General features: G+C 38.0%; 1 protein-coding gene across 1 annotated transcript in view; it reads right to left on the bottom strand.

Annotated features, from left to right (window-relative positions):
- The window catches only part of lzts1 (leucine zipper, putative tumor suppressor 1), a 44279-nt gene extending 41473 nt beyond the window's left edge, over window positions 1–2806 (bottom strand). Inside the window, exon 1 of the mRNA XM_088624033.1 lies at window positions 2627–2806. The gene's annotated coding sequence lies outside the window, so the exon portion shown is untranslated. The remainder of the gene's footprint in view (window positions 1–2626) is intronic.
- Between the last annotated feature and the right edge of the window lie 18924 nt (window positions 2807–21730).

The following is a 21730-nucleotide window of genomic DNA, read 5'->3' as shown; positions in this document are numbered from 1 at the left end:
AGGATCCAGAATTCCTCCCAGGCAATGGGAGAGACTGATCAACTCTTACAGGAAATGTTTAATTCAAGTCATTCCTGCTAAAAGAGGTGCCATCAGTTACTGAATCAAGGGGTGCACTTACATTTGAACACAAACTTAACAATGTAAAATTATTTGAGGATAGTTTTATCTACTATTAGGACTTAGGTGAGGATTAGGTGAAGGTCAAATATGTCTAACTAGTATGTTAAACCATAAAATCTTAAGGAGGTGTACGGCATCACTCTATTTCCTCAGTGTTAAGTGGATTTTCCTGGTATGTGCTGGGAGAGAAGCACACTCTTCGATATTTAAAGCTCAGGCCTGCCCTGTGCATTGAGCTAGAAAATAGCCGTCACTAGGGAGATGGTGATAAACTTGTCATCTCGGAGTAAACCCATGCTCTTGATGTGTGGCATTAGTCAGCAAGAGATGGTTAGATACCTTCCAAGTCAACTGACTGCAGCCTGGTAAAACGTTTCTCTTTGGGATCATCCCCATTCAGCCATTCTTTACTCTGTTATGATTTTGAAGGTGTTGATTGTGTTTGTGAAAATATTGAGTTCCAGTTCCCACGTAGTGCATGCACATTGTGAATTTGACCGTCGGTATGTGGTGTCGCCACATCTTCAAACCCGAATCGCAACTAGTTAACGGGCTTCAGGCAGCATCTATAACTTGGTGCCGAAATCAAACCTGAAAGGGACTCACTCCTCCTTACAACACGGAACACTGGCTTTCCCATGTTAGAACCATCTTCACATGGATGCAAAACACATGTGTCCATTAATTATATTCTATACTCGGATATTTCAACAGTGACATTTGGTACAACTGGCACCTCTGCCAAACATGCCTCTGCCTTGATTAAAAGACTTAAAACTGCCCTGTCTACATACGTTTGAAATGCCTAAAAGCAACTCTGCAACCAAGATCTGCAACAAGTTCTACTTTGAGACAGAGGTGTCAGGTTTATAATGAAGGGGACAGATCACAGGGTGGAGAAAGGTTTTATTCTATCAAGTAGAGGTTAAGCTCTATGCTTGAGTCATGTCACCTACTAACTGTGACCACAATTTCCCATTTGGCAGTGCACTACTGGCTGGGAGCCGCTGACGGTAGGGTAGAATAGTGGACCGGGGCTCTCTCGGCCCTTATTGTCACAGAGACCCTGCTATCTCCTAGGTACTTATAGGCTATTGATGCTGTGGGTGAGGGACATGCCACCCCTCCAATCAGAGCTGATTGTCTAGTAGGGGGTGGGGTTACTTGTGACATATTAACAGATGAGTGGCTGGAAGGTGAAGAGTTCAGACCTGGCTGTGTACACTTCCTCATTTACTGTTAAGACGTTAAGGGGAGCCTAACTGTGAGAGAAGACACCAAAAAACTTTGCCACTGGCTGTTCCAGATCGGCTTAATATTGTGAAAATGAAGAATAGTTTTAAATTCAGAAAGAGGATGGCTCTTAATTTCTACTTAACTGTTTTGGATCACTAGTGCACTAAATAGTTTGTTATCACTTTCCATACTGAAAACACCCTTTGTAATGACTCACATTTAAAGCATCAGATTCCCTCAAATTCAGTGCCACCTACTAGGTCGGGATAGAGCATTCTAGCAGTATCAAGGGGGAACGTAACCACATGTCCAAGATTACGAGTTTCTGAAAGAGGATTCTGCCCCCGCAGTTTCTATGTACACACCCAGAGACGCATCCTAGCATGTGAAGAGGCTGTTGTGATGTGAAATTCAACGTGTCTGTACAGTTCACTTGTTTACCTCTCTTCCTCAGTGTCTCTCTACTTTGTGAGTTAAGCCTAGCAAGAGTGCCACATGATCTCTATGTAACATAATGGGAAAAGATGTCTAAACTGAAGCAGAGTTGTGTCCACAACAGATATCAGATTCCCTAAAAAACATTTGCTTATAACTAAACACATACTGTATAAATCAAAACAGCTATTGTGTCTGCTGGAGGGATGTCCAGGGATCTTTAGAAACCCTTAACAGGTACTGTATAAATAAAACCAAGCAAAGCACTTTTCCTCTCAAGTGTGTCAAAAGCAAAGGTCAACCTGCTGAATAAATATTCCACTAAAACATTCTTAACTCATTTGTCCAGCAAAGATAGAAGGATGTTTCTTCTTTTTTTTAAAAAAAAGTGTCACTTGACGTACAGTAGATCATATTATGGTTCATTAGTCTTTGAGGATACATTCATAATGCAAATTATGAAGTTACTTGAACTTCTCAGCAACGGCACAAGAGCGCATTCCACAATCCATAAAATTAACACAAGCCTAATTGGTCAGCACATGGGGCCATTTCATACAGCTGTGAAACCCTAAAACTAAACCCTAGGTGAGTGGCTCCTCTGACCAACTGAGCATCTTAAAATCTACTTGTATTTTTAAACTAAAACAAAACTGGACTCCTGAGAAGGACCAATACTGACTCTAACTGTGTAAATGTATACAAATGAACTGATCTCTACCTGCCAGCATCAGCAGGACAACAAAGAACTGCCATAGGGGCCTGCAATCAGTCTGTGAAATCTCACCTCCCCCCCTCCAAAAAAAAAGTGTTTACAGCTCGGATGTCCTACCTTCGGTCATGGTGTCTGTTCAGGCGTTTATAGAGGACGACTTTCTCCAAGCTGCTGGCTCTGTGGAGGCTACGTTGTGTTTGGAGCAGCGCGGGCAGACGGTGTCTCCAGTCTGAGGATTTGCGCTGTGCTCATGAGTGCTCAGTAAGCCCATCACCCAGGATGTGCACACAGTCACATTCCAATATAAACACACTCTCTCTGGCTCACAGCCCAGGGCCTCTGCTATCCATCATACCTCAGTGCTGCCACCCACCAACAGCACACTGCCTGCTCATTGGAGCCCTAGCGCTGCTAGCTGAAGAGACATGGCATTTCCAGTGTGTGGCTAAAATGAATTGCTCTGTACAGCAGAGAGCTTTATATTCTCTGTACCTGTCCTACAGTCCTGTACCTAGATGATCTATTGTATAAGGGTAAAACTGTTGTATTGGTCTCAGACACTCAGCTGTAACTGAATGAGAAACAATAGCTCTCAGGTGAAATGCTGCTAAAAGAAGACTTGTCTATTCTTCCCTTGTTGAAATCACTCTTTTGTTTAGATTTTTCTTTTGTGCACTGCTTTCGAATTCTATTATTTCAAAGCATTAAGAAGACACTGGACATTGTAGAAGATGAAATTGCAGTAAATTAAAAGGAACTATCGATGGTGCAATACATCAGTCCTACAAAGTTTTCTTTCAGACAAATGCTACAACACTTTGCCAATTGCTTTTAAATGACTTTGTTGTTGATAAACCTCATAGGGTACAATGATAAAAACCATCTGATGTGTTCCTGGGAGGTTCCTGCGTAGAGACAGCAGGCTCTTGTGTGCAGCTAAAGGTGAAAAGGGGGTTGCACACTTTTTAACCCAAGACCTGCATGATCACTCCACCCAGTTTTGTGGCTAAATTTGATTCAATCAATCAAACTGGCTTCTACTGATAAGCTTGATATACTGTTTTAATATTATAATTGAGGGGTGACATGGTGGGGCAGTGGTTAGTGCAGCACTAGGGCCCTGGGTTCTGTGTGATATCTGTGTGGAGTTTGAATGTTCTACCTGTGTTCGCGTGGGTTCCCTCCAGATGTTCCGGTTTCCTCCCACAGCCCAAAGACATGTTGGTTTTCCAAAATTGGCTTTTGGAAAAAATGGTGTGAATGTGTGTGTGCCCTACAATGGACTGTCATCCTGTCCAGGATGTACTGTACCCTACCTTGTTCCTATTGCTTGCAGGGATAGACCCTGGCTCCCCCACCACCTTGAACTGTAATTGGATATTCCCAATTCCAATTACTTTTGTAGGAAATCCCCACATATTGTTGCTGCATTCCACAGTAATGCTATATATAGGATAACCTAGGGGAGCAAGATTTTGCTTCCCTTGCTGAGCCTTGCATTTAGATACACTTAGTGTATCAAAGGCAAAATGTCCAATGTATGCATGATGTAGACCTGTTGAATAACAATGTTTTTGCTGCAATTTTCCCTGTAATATTTGTCCTAAAACACGGTGCACTTTCTGGTTTCTGACATTGACAACTGACCAACATTTATTTCAGAACATCATAAAGTATATAAATCATCCATGAACTGTAGTGAATGCTGCTGTGTTATGTACTGAATTACAATTCAGACCAACATTGTTTTCAACAAATTCATGGATAACTCTAAGTACAACACAGGACAGGGAAAATCTTAGTATCTAAGTCAAAGAAAATTTCAGTCTCTGACATTAGGAAAGCTGAACAAGGTAATTTCCTTAGCTACTTTGAAATCCGACAAGGATGATGATTAGCATTTCAGTCTGGGCTTTGTTCTAATAACACAGGACCTGCTGAAAGATGGGAGGTCTCCTTCCAGAATTACCAATCTCTAGCATGCAGCTTGACACAAACAGCCAAACAACTGCAGTCTGGGATGGGCTCAGGTAAAGACTAGTCACTGATTGCTGTTTGTGTCCAGGCACACCTCATTTGAACTTACCAAGCAGGTGACACAGTTATTTGCAGATACAGACATGATAAAAAGAGGTTCTGCCCAGCAATGAGTCTGAAGCAACTAATCTCATAGAGGTGTATGAGCTTTTGCAAGTACATTGAACTGACCATTATATTTAATTCAATTTATATCCTATATTAAATGTTTGATACATTTATTAATGTGGTGTTTTGATGAACAATTTGTCCTGAAAAATAAACACATAATCAAGTGTTTACATTATTTTGTATGTCAGTTTTTTCCAGATGAATTGTAAAGATATATGGAGGAAGCTGTCACGTTTGCTGAAATGAATGTGTCACATTGGCAGGGGTTTCAAGAAAAAGTGCTACAGAGACTTGTGTGCACGAAAATTTGTGTGTTTTAACGTGTTTTGAAATGTTTTATATGCTGGCAGATAACAAAACCAAAGATATGGTAAGGAGGGACCAAACTCAACGTTTTCTTTCAGACAAGGTGTTCTGATCAGTTTGAAAAACTGTCAAGTGCTTTTTATTTCAATTGGTCTCACAAAATTGTCAAGTGTTTTGTTTTGTTTGCATTAGCTTTGCTGACATTCACTATTAGCTTATATTATGATTTCTTTATCATAGAAATTATTAAGGTTTAATATTTTTCTGTGTGTCGCCTTGAAACTTGAAAGGTTTTATCCCGGCACTAAGGATTCTCAGTTGGCTTTCAGTTTTATTAGGAGCACATGGGCTCTGTGACAAAGTGAAACAAACTCCAGGAAGTGTGGGTGCTTCTAGCATCCAAACACATGCAAAGCTTGCTTAAATAATTCAAGGCTGTGACAAGGCCTTTTTAACTCATCCCCCAATCCCCTTGTTGGTAGTTGCTTTGAATTCCTCCTCTGAAGCCGTCTGAAGCAGTTTTTTTTTGGAGAAAGCATTAACACCTGCCAGTTCCTCAACTACAAGGAGATACCTGTCAGGCTTAATTAATAGGCCACAATGTGCAGGTTAGTCATCAGAAGTCACATCACAGATGGACCAGTACAGTATTGTGAAATTTGGTTCCTACCACCCAGGGTGTCTGTTTGTTCCATAAGGGAGTAAAAATCAAGTGCATTCAAAACTGGTTGAAAGGTAATAGTGTGTAGTAACTCTCCAGCATTAGAACACTTATCATCAAGAAAAACACTTTGAATTCTAAATAAATTACATTGGGGAGCAGCCAGAGAAGGCACTGGGGCACTCAATCAGTGAACATTGAATCTGATGTAAATAGCTCTGTCAGGGTGGTTGAATTCCTTCTTTAAAACTCCTCAATAAACGTTTCATCTCTAGTACATTACACAAATGTTTTTTTTTTTAAATATATGATTGCTTTTCCAAAGCATACATTTTGTTTCTGCTACAAAGAATGGCTTTGGGTGGCAACAAACTTCTCTAGAACAAGCATCTTGGTGATAAAGGACTGACAGAAACCCATTATAGAACTTAAAACTGATGACAGTCAATGAGCTGTCCTCATTTTCCTAATTATTAGTTAATGCACTGAAAGATATTAGCCTTCGGACAACAGTGTTTAAAAGCAAATGTTCTGCCCACGGTAGTCTGTTTCTTCATCTCCTATCCTGCAGATGTTTTTTTCAGGGAATCAAAAGAAGGCTATTAAATCGAACGAAGGGCTAATCCACTTCAGAACCAAGGTCGTAACCTTTGACCCTGTCTGCTCTCTGCAGCACTGAAATCTTATTATAGCTGTCTAAAACCTATTAACGAGTCAGAGAGACAGGGATTTTTGAATGGTACGCTGAACTCCAGTATTGAGAACAAATTGCCTTTCTTTTCCGCCACAGCATGCCATGTAAAATTGTGTTGGCGTCTTCTAAAGATGAATTCTATAGAAAAATTGTGTCAATCTTTTCAGTTGTCCAATCACTCGACTCTAGTGCTTTCCATTCTTGGTCCTAAAGTATCTATCTGTGCTTGATTAATTATTAAGTATTAAAAGCACCAACCTTTTACATTTAAGAGAGATTATTTTGGGTAATACCTTCTGGCCACACACAAGAAATACCAGGAGTATGCTGTACATGAATTTGGAAATGCTATGAGGTCATAAATTAAGAAAAGGGCGGTAGAGTTTAGGAGTGATGACATGTTTGTTCTTTTTTATTACCCTTTCAATAAACTTTCAATGAGACACCTGTCACAGACAGGCTGCAAACTCCCGGTTAAAAACAACATCATGTTGATGTCTGAAGAGCTTGTTACTTGCTTTAAAAATGAATAATTTATGTGTGGATTCACACTTTAAATTTATTATTGATGCTGTAAGAAGGAAGACAGAAACCACTGATTCAGGACGCTGCATATTCAAAACAAGACCCTGATAAGGAAGACACCACATCAGGTAAAATGCCACCAGATACAAAACATCTGTTAATTGTCTTGTCCAATGTTCTTGGACTAACATGATGAATCCTCCTTGCTGTGTAATAATACCCAGCTTCAAAACAAAACAGCAAAGTGCTCACAGCACAGCTTTCAAACTGCAAAGGAAATAAAAAGAGGAAACTGCTCACAAAATATTTATCAGCTGCCACTGTGCTTTCCCTTTTGTTTCTAGGTTTTAATCTACAGTACTGCAACCAAAACCCATATCAATTATTCACAACCTTTCCCTCTCCGATGCAAAAAGTTATCTAAAATTGTATATTAAGAATTTCTGTGAACTGGTACCTCTGTCATGTACAGTAGCATGCTGCACCACAGGACAGCATGCTTTTCTTGTTGAGAAGTTCTCAACGATCTTTGGTGCTCTTTTACAATGCAATCTTTTCATTATTTTTGCAAGGATTTGTAATACGTTAACTTGAAATAATTTTTTCAAACAAATCTGGTCAATTAGCATGACACAAAGATTTTAAACTGAAAAGCGCTGTTGCTATTGATACAAAGCAGTAATATGCATAAGAGTGATGAGGCATTCAAAAAAATCTTATTTATTAGCAATGCAACTTGGCAGTAATGTCCTGTAGTTAGGAAGAAACCAATTGAAGATGTCTGAGGTATAAAGCCTTTTGTTTTTTTTATAGGGGTCTTCATAAGCAAACATTAGGAAGTCATTATGGGTGACCTGTATTGTCAAGCTGGTGATGCTGATCTGGTAGTGTTAAAGCACTGTTCTACCAGGGTGCATTAATCTTCTGGTATGCACTTGGACTGGAGGAGAGGACCCAGAGATCCAGAGAAACTCTTGTTGATGAGCAGATGTTAAAACAGAAAATAGACATTGATTCATCTGTATTCAAATCACCACCGGATCCCTGCAGAACCAAAGGAAACTATCCAGTAACAGCTGGAAAGGACTATCTATTGTCTGGACTTGATTTGATCAAAGGTAAGACAACCTCTACTTTCAACCCATCAACCTTTACTTTCATGGAATATACTATGTGAGCAACCAGTGGACAAATTACACTTCATTTCAAATGAGAAAAAAAGGCTTCTTGATTTACTTTTCTTTTTCAGTTTTTGAGAAATAATTTGATTCCTGGCAATGTTAAAGGAATCTCACACTGATGGATATTTTTTGCTTTGAACTGCAACAGGGTCTGTAAATTATAAAGGCTTTGTTTAAGGAAAATATATCTCCTGAAAAATAAAAATACGATAACACTAATTTCCTTGATGGGCTTGCTGTACTGTGATTCCTGTGAATGTGAAACTGCCTCCTATTGTAAAGGTTATACAGTTCTTTCTATTATTGTCATGAAACCAAGATTATTTTAAGTTTTGGCTGTAGTTGCATCCTCAAGTCTAAGGTGTGATATGTTGGATCTGATGTCAAATTGTGTATTGCACTAATGATAGCAGTTCTACTTACTCTACATTGTTATTATTATTAGGATCACCATCATATAGTACTGTCACTGCTAATATGCCTATAAATCATACGTAAAAGTCCTTGCACTCCTGCAAAAAGAAACCACAATATCTGTAAGTGGTTCACATTTTGGTCAGGTGTTTCAGACTATCAAACAGAGAGATCCCCCATCCCATGGACTGACCTGCAAGATGAGTTTCTGAAATAGCACTGTCCACTCTGATTAGATGCTGAATAATTAAAGCAGAATTGCTGTTACAGTGCACATGCCAGGCAGAAACAGTACAGTGAACATGAGGCTAGAGACTAATTAATTTGCGTGACCTAACAGAACAAATAGAAGAAGATCCGGCGTGCAAACTGAAGCCAGGAGATAAATTAAAGGACCTAATTGTTTCTCACATATGCACAACACAGAAAAAAAAATCCAACATGCCAGTTATGAGCAGATGTGGAATTCATTGTTTCATGTGTGTCAAAAAAAGATAATATCACTTTGAGAAAAGTCACTCTTCTGTATCGACCTTCACTTCAAGGACAAATATTCATTCACATTCATAATTTTGCTGATAACTGATATATGTCAATGACTTGTGGGGCTTAACTCACAGCATAAACCATGGAAAGGTAATGGAAGTACTACAGGAAGAGATAATAACCTAAGTCTTTTAAAAGGTTTTCAGAGCATCAGACCTTCATTTCATTTTTTAAGGCTTGTTTTTGAAGTCATTACAGCTGTGTGGGTGATGAAGTGCAGAGCTTTAATTTAGATTTTTGATTATAGTGATTAATGAGGTGAGAACATTATGCATAATTACTTATCCATTAATTGCCGCTGAAAGACGTACACCTAGTTCTTTATCAGTATGATATTTGGAAGTGATTCACATTAAAAAAAAATTAAGCAAAGAAAACTTCCTTGATTTATCCTCCATAAACTACAAGTTACTTGAGCCATGTTGGAAAAGAATGTTAAGAATTTTGCAATCTTACTTAATCCCCATGTCTGCATTTTCCCCTTTAAATTAATATACATCAGTGACCTCGTAGCAAACCAGTCAATATTTATATTAAATACTAACTTAGCTCTGACTTGTTAGAAAAATAAACATTTTAAAAAGCTGTGCATATTCTTAATTTTTTTTTATAAATTCTAAAATTAATTTTCTCTCAACAAATAATTCAACAGACGCAAACCTGAATTATCAGATTTTTCAGATGTTGGAATGATTATCACCTTTTTGGATTATATGTTGAGCTCTTTTAATTTCCCTGAGCTGATGTAAATTTACATGATCAACATTAGTATAACTAACATCATCATCTACAGGGTAGATTTCAGTAGGACTGGAGCTACAACGCCACATTGGGCCAGAGCTCTTCCTGGTTTCCATGGAGTTCAGTGGATAGAGAGCACATGACTCCGGGACATCAGTTTATCCCAGGGATTAACCCCCTGCAATGCAATGGTTCCTATTTATACAGCTGGATAGACTGGAGCAACTGGGGTTAGGTACCTCACACATGGGAAGCTACATGAAGTCTTAAATATTCAAACTTTTGTCATGGCACTCGCAACGCATTTGTGAAAACACAACAGCTTATTCTGACACTTTTTAAAATTGTGCATTTATAAAAATGAGCATTTGAACATGAACTCTCGCCTCTTGAAAAACACTGTATCAGCAATGAAAAAGTCGATTGCCATTATCACTTATTCCTATACAAGCGAAAGCCTTTAGAATTTACAGTACATCATTTCCAATAAAAGTTTGTCTCAAAGTCTTGATGGCCTGTATGTTTTTTATACAAGTGAAAAATGGGATTTCCAATAAATCTTTACTAAAGCACTAAACTAGGAAATGCATTAGGCCTACAAATATCTTAGGCAGAAATGACATGCCTGGTACAGTAGCTGTATAATGCTTACATGCAGTATGTGATTGTTTGTAACTGATTAAAGTGTTTGTCCCAAAAATAAAATTGAATGGTCAATACTCTTAACCTTTTAAAAACAGCAGAAAACACCAAACAACTTAGCATGTTAAATGTATGTTCTAATGGAATAGTTCAATTGCGAATATTAATGTGCAGCTTCAGTGCAATCATTGCATGGTATAATCTGCTGTAAACAGACGGGACATGAGACACAATGGACACCGAGGGCTGTCCAGAAATCATCTGTATGAGAGAGGCTGATGGGTGGGATCGATAAAGAGCCAGGAAAATGCATCACCACACAGCTTTATTTAGTTGCTGGCTGCACATTGTGCCCAACCCCGCTGACATCAAATCTAATGAAACGAAAAGTGGGAATGAAAACACAGATCAATACTTTCCATGAATACGAACAAGGTCCCGGCCCTGACCCCGTGTGACCCCGCAGACATGCTCTCCTGACCTCAGGGGACTCTCGGAAGGGCGAGGCTGAATTTGACACACGTTCCGTTTTCCGGATGACCAGCGGTGCAGGGAGGCTAGGCCAAAGATTCAAAGGGCTGCTGGGTTTATTTCAAGTGATCTGCGATTCACATTTACACTCATTATTTCTCAAGAGATGCAAAGCAGGCTGGTGATTTGGCCTGTCCCTTACTAGTACCTATTGTCCCCATTCTCACCGACCCACTGTTCTCCTTTGCCTCATATCCTGCCTGCCTCCCTTTCTCTCCCTCGCACCTGAAGAAGGATCAACAGCTGAAACACTGTGTTTCTACTTTTTATCTTCTGGGGAATTAACCCTTACTTGTTCATTTTCAGTTCCTTAATTATGACTCAACTGCCTGCCCATATCCCTTACCAGTTTGACACAAGGAGCAGAAATAATGAAATCGCCTGAATGGTTTCGAGTGATCAAAATCTACCAGGTCTTTTTAGATATTTGAAAATTCCCACGGCACCATCTTGGTTTGTTAAAGACAAATGTTTACACTTGCCATGCCACATTGTATGAATTAATGGCATTAGAAAATCAACAGCTCAAAGGACTAATTCAGCAGTTACTACTTGTTTTGCTTTCAATCGCACAGTGATTGCAGAATCTCACGGAGCCATTTTACGGATGATCCTTCTATAAAACACCGGGATAGTTTAAGACACAGCACCAGTGTGTTCAAATTTCAAAACCTTGAGGTTTCTGAATGCATTAATAGAAAGTTACATTAAAGATTACCTTTAAAATATATTGACCGTGACTCTGTTCGCTCTAGGGTGTAGTCTGAATATGCTGCCAGTAATCAGGAAAACCTATGAAGATTGGAAATTGGAAATCTTTGTTAAAATAATAACTGTCAATGCAAAACTACGTCCCTGACCAAAGAGGCATGCTTTTGTATGCATTTTACATATTGAAGAATGCAATCAATCATTCGTTTCTTTTTATGGTTGTTTTAATTCTTTGTCGATTTTTTTTTTGAGAATCCAAAGAAATGTATTTGCGGCACCATAAGATTACCTGAATACTGTCTTGTATATAATTGATTAAAGTAAAGTAAGGGCAATTGGCCCTTGAAACTGAACACTTGCAGAACAGGCCTACCGTAGCAGTATCTGTCGCTGATGCCACCCATTGTGGTTTTCTGGATGATATAAATCTGTAATTGATGTCCCCATCATGGTGTCAACACATGAAGTCTCTGTCCTAGAGCTGTAAGGCTTTCGGAGCAGTAATTAAACTCCAGGTGACCAGCCCTCATTGGCAGTTTGTGGACAGGCATCTGTGCTTCAACATGATTAATTTCCACAACCTGACAGTGCTTGTTGTGCAGAATTTTCCCTTGACTAGTATCTTTGTAGTATATGTATATCAGTTTACTGACCCCTCACAGTCTGGTTCTACACTTGCCTCCGCAAACAGAATATTAATAATGTCTTGAAATGTGCATGTGTTGTATCATCAGCAATTTGCTTGGCAGCTTTTCTTTTTTTTAGAAGAGTATCATTCAAGGACAGGAGGCTTAATCATAAATGAGCTTTCGCTTTGCTAGAGAAGTACTTCTTCAAAGATAGTCTGAATTAGGAGTCTTTAAAAGCAAATTCAAAGTGCCATCGCAGGTCAACTGTGTTGGTTTTGCAATTACAACTGAATGGTTTGGTGCTCCTGCAATCAAGCACATCTTATAGAAGTCAGGCTCATTAAAAATGCCTTATTAGTTTCTAAAAAGCTAAACTTCCAGTTAATGGCATGGTTTGTTATTGATAGAAGAAAATGAATGATTCTTTCACTTTATACCTTCTTATTTTTTACTTGCTCTTAATCAGACTTTGAAAACGCTAGTTTGCACACATGACCCTACCTCCCCACCCCACCCCTCCCCAACACAAGAAAAAACAAATCTTCTCCAAAGCGTAACAAGAATGATCACTCAAAAGGAGACAAGCCTTGATCTTTCTTGGATAGCAGTTTGTCATGATTTGTCATTTCACAAACAGCTTTTCTAGAAGCCAGTCTGCAGACCAGCACGGTTCACCTTTTGTGTTTCTGTCTAACACTTTCATCTGTTGATGAGCTTTGTTGTATTTGAAATATTGTAGCTACACTGCATTTTTCTTGCAATATGAAATGGAAGAAGCAAATTCAGTCCCTAGTGCTCGTGCTGTTAATGAAAATATATTGATCACTCAGACATTGAACAAACCAATTTCCGCAAATGCCTTGGTGATTTCAGTTTTTATATTCATCACTTAAATACTTTAAGTTCCACTTATTCTGTCCAGTATGGGACATTTATGCTTCATAATGCAGCTTTCATTTTAAGAAAATGGATATCTGCCTTTGTAAACTGGAATATCTTATGTACTGTATAACTCCATACCAATACAAAATATCCTTACCTCTGAGATTCCTCTTTATTTAGATCATATTTTTGTATTTATGCTTTACCACTCGTTTATGATTTATGATTTATCATGCAATTTTGATTAGCTGAAAAATTTCTCCAAAAATTTACATATGCAAATGAGTGTTTAAATTGTTTGTGAATTATACCAGCGTTTCGATAAGTAGAGATTGTCTACACTTTAGAATCTTACTCTGACAGTGAGGGCTTTGTACAGATGCACAGCTAGTTTGAAAATAAAGTTCATAGCACAGGCCTTGCCTCTGCTGAAGAAATACTCCACCTTCCAAGTAATTCCATTTCACAGTTTCAAATGTTTTAAAATTCTGCTTACAACGATGGATAAAGTGGCTGGGCATATAAAACAGGTAAATAAGTGATAACATACAATAAGTGGTATATTCAATGGGGAGAAGGGAGATAGTCATAAGATCTTTAATTTCTGTCCTCATTTGCTTCCTTTAATAAAACATATTGTAAGTAAAAAATAATATTTAAATTGCTTTCTTTTATACAGTGCTCCTGTCTTCTAGAAAAGAATACAAATCAAATAAAACAGGAATTCACTGAGGGTTTAGAATTATTTTTCTAACCAGGTTTTTGTTCTAAGCCCTGTCTGAGTTACAGCTGATAAAAGGCCACCTTACAAGCAGGACGGCAGAAGCCTTTTATCTTAACAAAGAGTGATTGGATTTCAGTGGGGATGAAGGGCACAAGAGTCGTGAGGCACAAAAAGAAGGAAATTACAACTTTGGCTTTTGAATGGCCAGAAATAATTTAAAAATCACTCAGTGTAAAATCTCGAAATTTAAAGGAAGCTCTTGGAAAGTAGCTATCAATGAAGGAAATTTTAGTGCTGTAAAATCATTTTTCGGTGTGCCTTGATCGGAGATTTGCCCAGAATCTGGCAACTATCCATTGCATCCCATAACCATTTGATTATGCTCCTCATTAGCTCCTATTTTCTTGGGATAATAAACTATCATATTTAAATCTGTTACTGTGATGTAGCTGTACCTGTTCACAATTTAGGAAAATTACTTCATATGCTAATTAATGATTTTTTAATTTTGTTTTGCTGGAGATTAATTGCTTATTCCTTAATTTTGCTTCACAAATTACGTGCTGTGACCTGAGATATAGTTTGATTATCTTCATTGTTTGACGTTTATATTCACTTTTTAAACCATTGTAGAAGTGTGTGATTTATAAGCACCATAGTGCTACTTCAGCTTTTGAAAAGTGACAGTTCTTCCTAGTATGAGAATTAATTTATCAAGTGAATCCTACTTGTCAGCAAATTAACAAATAAATTGCTAAAAACAGATATTTTAGGCAGAATTTTAAATCCAGATATTTTCACCTTCATTTCGTTAACTTTGAATTAATATATCATTCAGTTTTACACTTATATACTGTAGCACACACTGAATCTAAGTCGATATAGTTTCTACTGCAAGTTATTAAAAATAAATAATTATTTTCTTGTTGCAGTACACCGTATGCCATCACTGTCATAAGTTCTATGAATTTCTAAGCCTTTAATTGTAATAACGTTTTCACTTTTTCCTTGTAAAATGAGCATGAAAGTAAACAGATGTTTTCTTTGCCTTCAGTGCACATAATAAAACTCGTAAATATGTCTTTGAAGATCTCAGTAAGATCCAAACTAGGTATTCTCTGAGGTACTCTGCTGCTTGATTGAGTTACAAAAGCCAGTTATTGTTGTGTCCCATAATTTTTTTTTCCTAGCTGAGTTAAGTAGTTATATAAGATAACATTTATAATATGTTTGTTTTCTTTGTTTAAAGGGCTTTGTCTTATGATCTCATTCAATTGTTTGATGAGGCTGTTGAGCCCTGTTGTAAAATAGCAATGTTAGGAAATCCTGAGTATGTTCATGGGATTTAGTGTGTGTTGCTCCTCTCGCACTGCTTTGTCTTATGTTGTATAACTCTTTTTGTATCAAAGAGTGGTCTTTCTGACACTCCTAAGATGATATGAAAGGCATACGCAGGGCAAATGTTTTTTTTTTCCAACAGCAACACTTGGAAACTCAAAACACCTTTGTGTAACATTTTGTGTTCCTCGACGCAATTCCCTTTGGAGGATTCTCACTGTTGTTTCCACTGTGTGAGTTTAACAACGCACACCCTTCTACATCATGAGAAACGTGTCAGTTATACTTTTTTTTGTTATTCTTTCTTGTATTTTGTCATTGGTGTTTCATAGTGCTGTATTGAAAAAAGATCTACTGTCAGTTTACTACTCAGGAATGACAGATACACTGTACACATCTTTACCAGTGAGAGGCTCTTTGTTATTCCAGGCGTACCTCCTAAGAAAATTGTGTATTCAGAGCACTCACCTCTCTTTCCAAATAGACTGGGATTGATGTAGCAGTGACTGATGCGTATTTATTTAGTCTGTGAATGCAAAAAAACTTCTGTTAGCTGGCTGTTAAATACTGTTTGCTGTTGCAAAATGTTTTGCACTCACATTTAAAATGGTGACAAACAAGCCTGTATAATATTCAGGGGGGCCTCGATTCCTGAAACAAAATTAACTGAAATTGCTGCATTAAAGAATGGAATAACTCTCAGCTCAATACATGTAATAAATAACCTAATGATTCAATTGTGAATTTACAAAGTGTCATATTGGGTTTTATCCATTGTAAAAATATAATAAGGTTATATAACACAATGGTGTGTTCACTTACAATTGTGTATAAAATAAAATGGCTTTATCATTATATTAATATGAGTTGTCATGTGACATTGAAGGGTTAATAGTAGTTTATTATTCTTCGAGTTTAACATCAATTTGAGATGAGATGTGATACTTGGTAATATCAAAACCATTGTATCTTTTCAACTATACCCTGTAAAACATAAACCTATTTTGAGCATTGCAGGAATCCAATTCCATCAAATGTTTATCAAACATAATTTTGAGAGATGGGTAGTGATATTCAGTAATGTCAAAACCATTGTATCTTTTGAACTGTACCCTATTATAAATAGAGCACTTTGAGCATTGCATGCTTGCATTTAGAGTCCAATTCCATCAAACGTTAATTAAAATGCAGAGTCGTGTTGCTCTGAAATATTGCATTATAAAGAAAAGCTTCATGTTTTGCTTGAACAATCTAGTTTATGGATAATCACACATTGTGCCTATTTTATTCTTTGTAATTTAATGGAAATGTGTTCGTTATTACTTCTCTCTCAGTTCTTTCTCCGTGTAAATCTTGGCCGTGAGCTGCCATTGTGGATATGAGTGGTGTTTCGCTGACTTTTCATCTTCATGGAGTGAATGTTGTTGTAGAATAAGGAAGATAACTGGGATTTTCTCACTTAATGCAAGCATTTATACATTCATTTTCCTTTTCTCTATTACTTATATGTATGTCATCACTTGGTGAGTCCTGGTTGTAGTCAGTGAGTAACTAATTGTGTTTTTAACAGACACTTGGGAAGAGGTAAATATCCTTCCTCAACCCTTGCAGCAGTACCCTGGCTCATTTCTTATGAAGAGATGAGCTTGTCCTTGGAGTCTTACCAAATAATTTGTACATTTTTATCTCTCTATCGATTCATTCAGGATCTGACTGAATTACTCAAATAAACTTTAATATGTTTTATCTCATTATTTTTGCATTTAGTCAAACAAATGATATTACATCATTAAATTACCCGACAGCCACTCTATTCCAGGGTATCATGATATATACCAACTTTACATTAAATGTAAATGTAATGTACAGTAAGTACAAGTCTGGCATCCAGGATTTTATTAAATTACAATTAAAATAATGTGAACCAGGATTTTGATGCAATTATAGCCTAAACATGGACACAACAGGGACTTCTGAAATAGGTTTCTTACAAGGGACTGTCCATGTCTTTTGACTTCTACTTCTACTAACATTACACCTGATACAACACAGAGAAACCGGAAATTAATTCACTTTCTTCAAAACCGTGCTAAAGGCTTATCTATTTGACCTTGTCTTTTTTTAGATCTAGCTTCATAGTTGTGTATACAGCTCAGGGAGAGGCTTCATCAGGGAAACTTAGTGCTGTAATTGATATTTCATTGTGCTGCAATACAGACTTTGGATATTCATCAAATAAGAAAGATGATACTAGTTTTTTATATAGCCAAGTGACATTGAAAGAGTGGAACTTTGTGAAAGACAAAGCCGTGGAAGAATGTCATTGTTCAGTCCATCCAGCCCCTGACAATATTTTGTTTTACATTCTGTGCTGACTTCTTGCTGATAACAGTTCTCCTCTCCTTGTGGCATTGCTTTTGGGCTTATCTGGACAGAGAGTAATTAGATTTTAATGATGATGGAGGACTCTGTAATTACCTCCAGAATAGAAAGGATTTATTGTCTTATTGTTGGCCCAAGTTAAGAAGAATCAACACATAATTTGGTAGGGAGATGAACCTGCCAAACTCTCTACCAATTAAATTAAATTTTTATCACCGCAAGAAAACAACACTTCAATATAAAAATAAAAGTGATGACTTCATTTTGGGGGTAAATATAAATAACAAATGTTATTTATTTAAAAAAAAATGTTAACTTAAGACAGTACATCTGAGAAATCCTGCACTGTGTCCAGCATTATAGTAAATTCATTGTATATTCCTGCAGTCCATGGGTGCTAAATGGTTTAATACAGCACCGAAACTGATTAAGTGGTTGCACTTAATGCATTGTATAATTAATAATAATAATAATTGCTTACACTTATATAGCGCTTTTCTGGACACTCCACTTAAAGCGCTTTACAGGTAATGGGGACTCCCCTCCACCACCACCAATGTGCAGCATCCACCTGGATGATGCGACGGCAGCCATAGTGCGCCAGAACGCTCACCACACATCAGCTATCAGTGGGGAGGAGAGCAGAGTAATGTAGCCAATTCATAGAGGGGGATTATTAGGAGGCCATGATTAGTAAGGGCCAATTGGAAATTTGGCCAGGACACCGGGGTTACACCCCTACTCTTTTCAAGAAGCGCCCTGGGATTTTTAATGACCACAGAGAGTCAGGACCTCGGTTTTACGTCTCATCCGAAGGACGGCGCCTGTTTACAGTATAGTGTCCCCGTCACTATACTGGGGCATTAGGACCCACATGGACTGCAGGGTGAGCGCCCCCTGCTGGCCCCACTAACACCTCTTCCAGCAGCAACCTTAGTTTTTCCCAGGAGGTCTCCCATCCAGGTACTGACCAGGCTCACACCTGCTTAGCTTCAGTGGGTTGCCAGTTGTGAGTTGCAGGGTGATATGGCTGCTGGCTATAATCAGTCAGTCTTAGTGTATATATTTTATGAAAGCAATTCTTTCCTAAAAAATTATTGCTATACCATAGTGGATATAGAAGGTCAAGTAAAGTAGGTAGCTGCGTCCACATGCGTAGCCTTCAAAGGAACAGGTAAAGGTTTATTCCATGCTGAAAGGAAAAGAGACACGTTTCAGCTGTGGAGCCTTCTTCAGGTGTGAGGGAGAGAGGGAAATGCATGTAAAGGGTACATATAAAATGTAATGGGTTTCCCTCTCTCCCTCACACCTAAAGAAGGCACCACAGCTGAAACGTTGTGTCTATTTGCTTTTTCTTTCAACAGGGAATAAACCTTTGCTTGTTTCATTTGCGGATATGGTCTCTGTGTCATGATGTTGATGTAGAATACCCTTTAATGTGAAGAAAATAATTGTTTTCTAACTGCTTCTTCTAATTTAGACTTGTGGGGGACCTAAGCCTCACTCTGCAAATAAACAGCACAATGTGGGACACACCCTGGACAAGATGCCTTCCAATTGCAAGGCAGACACACACACCCCATCCAGGAGTTAAGAATTTTCCCAGATCTACCAGTATGTCTCTGGACTGCGGGAGGAAACTGGAGCAGCCGGAGAAAACATGAACACACATGAACATGGGGAGAACATCCAATCTCCTTGCAGACAGCACCTCAGGTTCAGAATTGACCTCAGGGGCCCAGTACTGTGAGTGTCAGAAATGCTAACCATTGTGACACTCAGCCTGTCTGTTTCCTTTTTGTATTACATAATAAATAAATATCATTCTACATCTGGCCTTCTTTCTTAAAAGCAAGTCACAAACTGTATACAGTATATATATAATATTTCATATTACAAAACAAGTTACAAAACAAGTGCTTACAGTAGTGTCAGCGACACAATAAAAGTATCCCTTTGGATAAGCTGGGTGAAAATACATGACTAGATGGATAAAAAAGCATTAATATCTCATGTAGTGCAAAACCTTTTTAATTAGTTTTCAATGTAATACGACAAATATTTTGGACATAACTGTTGTGTGTGATTACAGCAATGTTGAGGTATACGTAGATACACTAGATGCACAATGGCTGTGAGAGATGATGACACAAACTCCATTGACTTTCACTGGACACAGAATGGCACCTACTGTACACACTAACAAACATCAGCACACAGTATGAGAAAATGGAAAATGTGTTTCACTGGTTATTAAATAAACTATTCCAACACTACTGCAATTTAGACTTTGAGTTGGATATCTGATGTAGGCCTTGATTTCGTCCCATATTGCAAACTATTCTGAAATCAAACAGAACTGGAATATGTTGTTCAAGGATTATGATTAGGTCTCTAAATTTTAATTTGGGCATTCTGTGTAACATTTTTTGACAGGAATAACAAAGATATCCATATATATACCATGTATAACTGTGGGCAGTAGGTTTTTTCCCCAGTATGGTTTGGCTTAATGCATTCTTACATGTTTGTTCATAATGTACAAAGTCTGGCCATTTACAAGCCATAACATTAAATCTGAATTTAATTACATTTGAATTCTGAACAAAGTAAAACCAAAACCACACCCTCTTGGCTTTTGAAAATCTTGTTGTTCTATGCTCTTTATCATCATAATGTTCATTTAAACTCTTACTCTGTAGTGTCAGATGTCCCTATGAAAATCATTAATGGTAAAACATTTCAGGGACACAACGTTAATTTAGAAATTGTATACGACCTATAATAAATTAATTGGCTGAGTGTTAATAACCTGATTGGAAACTTATTAATGATTAATTGCTCCTTGTCAACAAAAGTCATTGTTCTCATATGCGTATACATTTTATTATTGCATACTAAAGCTTTAATAGCTTGTAACACATTTATAAACTGACATTTGCAACCACAACACGTATGTCTTACTAGTAAAATGTACACAAATACAGGAATGAAAACGTATGGGGAAATCTAGAAACAGAAAGATGAATAATGTGGTGATTATTTTGCTGTGGTCCCCTTCCCAGGGGACTTGACATGTTTGTTCAAGTGCATCTCGACAGCTCTGACTCTCTTACCAAGTATAAGAAGACTTTCCCTGCTCTCCAGCGATCACGCTGCTGAGCTCCCTCCTTTGACCTCGCTGGGCTCAGAAGGCTGAAATTAAGTTCCACTTATTTTGAAGGCTCTTGGCTGGAACAAGCTAAACACTTTAGAAGGCAGGCAGGCTGCAAACATCTGTCGGCTTGAGAAAGTGTCAGGCCTGGAGGTGAGTACGGCTCTGCTAAGTGACAGACGGAGATCGCTGGATTACCAAGGGACCCTACCGCTGTGCCCTCTGCCCTCCACTGCTTTTGTTATCTTGACAGGCTGCGCTTGCAGGCGTTCTCTCCCCTTGCAGCTTCCAGTCAGTGCCTTTCGAAATGAAGAAACAAAAACTGCTGAAAGATTATAAATGTTTAATTCGTAAGCACTTTATAAGCCTCCGTGCTGTTGTTAAGAACCGCTGAATTTGAAGAAAGTCACAGCTGATATGTGCTTCTTGAGCCCTGGCACTTCCTTCGTGTCCTGTCGACTAACAGAGGCTCATTACCTGAAAAAGTGAACGCAGGAGGGGATAAAACACATAGCCTTACATGACTTCATTCATGAGATCCACATACTGTACAGCCAGACTAGCAGATCATTTTTGGAATAATAACATATTTTTGTATTTGTCATCTTACTAGACAAAGAAGTGTTATATTGCGTTCATTAATCCTGGCATAAATGTGGTTTTTATTTTGTCATTCATCTCTTTCGGGGTGTGCATAAGCTGTCTTTGAACAGGATAGAAAATCATACACCAGAAAGGAGTGAGCTTTCAAAATGGTTATTTTTCAAATAAATAAAACACTATCCAAATAATGTTTGGGTAAGAAAATACATATGGCGGTGCCAAACGCTCAGTCCTTCAAAGAGTGATCTGGCAAAAAGATCGTTTAAACTTTAAACGTTTTGAAGGTGCAAATGGGCGCATTTGTTGGCTGTGAAGTAACGCTAATGACACATTTGGTGTTTAGTGATGCAGGTTTTTAATTCCAAAATTGCCTTGGATCTTGCAGTACAACAGCTGTCAGGTTCTACCA

This window comes from Lepisosteus platostomus, chromosome 3 (assembly GCF_059453375.1).
Source record: "Lepisosteus platostomus isolate fLepPlt1 chromosome 3, fLepPlt1.hap1, whole genome shotgun sequence".
In the NCBI taxonomy this organism is placed as follows: Eukaryota; Metazoa; Chordata; class Actinopteri; order Semionotiformes; family Lepisosteidae; genus Lepisosteus; species Lepisosteus platostomus.
The sequence above is the reverse complement of the archived record's forward strand: the minus strand, read 5'-3'. Positions and strand labels throughout refer to the sequence as shown.